Raw genomic sequence first — 932 nt, forward strand, 5'->3', positions numbered from 1 at the left:
GTATGAGTGGCGTAGAGTGTTTGAGAGATGAGAGTGCTGTCTGTGAGTGTTGGGTGAGCGTGCATGTTTTTTGTGTGTAGCTGGTGCGGGTGAGTGAGAGAGAAAGAAAGAAAGAAAGTTGGGTTTTGAAACATGTACATGTTGAAAAGTAAAGAAAGCAGATGTTTGTAAGAAAACTATTTTTAGCATTGAAAATCCCCTGGAAAGAGGGAGGAGCACCGTTGCCAGAGATACTGCAATACCGGGTCAATGCATGGAGCGGACAGAGCAAGCCCCTATTCCTTCTCCCTGCTCCAAAAATCAATTTAATATATGGTCCCCAGATAAGGGACATATCAGATATTAAACTGATAAGAACAGATTTTTTTTTTTGCAAAAATATACTTTATTCATAAATCTTCAAAAACATTTCCAACCATTTCAATATCACTATTACAAAAATACAGTCAGGTTCAACTTTTACAACATGAATCACAAGGTTTATCAGTACAAACAATGAATATTACAATCATTGGCAGACATTCATCTTGAGCTGTACAGCCTGAGGGGCTCTTTACAGTTCCCAGTCCCTCAGTGCACTGTGGAAGAAAGGTCTTAGGCAGCGACCCTTCCCCATTGCGCCTTTGTGGCGGCTGCCCCAAGCTTAACTGTGTCCCTCAGCATGTAGTCCTGGACCTTGGAATGTGTCAGTCTGCAACACTCGGTCGGGGACAACTCTTTGCGCTGGAAAACCAACAAGTTTCGGGCAGACCAAAGAGCGTCTTTCACCGAGTTGATGACCCTCCAGCTGCAGTTGATGTTTGTCTTGGTGTGTGTCCCTGGGAACAGCCCGTAGAGCACAGAACTCTGTCACAGAACTGCTCGGGATGAACCTCGACAGAAACCACTGCATCTCTCTCCAGACCTTCTTCGCAAAGACACAATCTACAATG

General features: G+C 44.3%; 1 pseudogene; it reads right to left on the reverse strand.

The window, feature by feature from the left end:
* Nucleotides 1–208: 208 nt before the first annotated feature.
* On the reverse strand, nt 209–382 carry LOC121271849 (annotated as a pseudogene).
* Nucleotides 383–932: the final 550 nt, after the last annotated feature.

Source organism: Carcharodon carcharias, chromosome 31, assembly GCF_017639515.1.
Source record: "Carcharodon carcharias isolate sCarCar2 chromosome 31, sCarCar2.pri, whole genome shotgun sequence".
Classification (NCBI taxonomy): Eukaryota; Metazoa; Chordata; class Chondrichthyes; order Lamniformes; family Lamnidae; genus Carcharodon; species Carcharodon carcharias.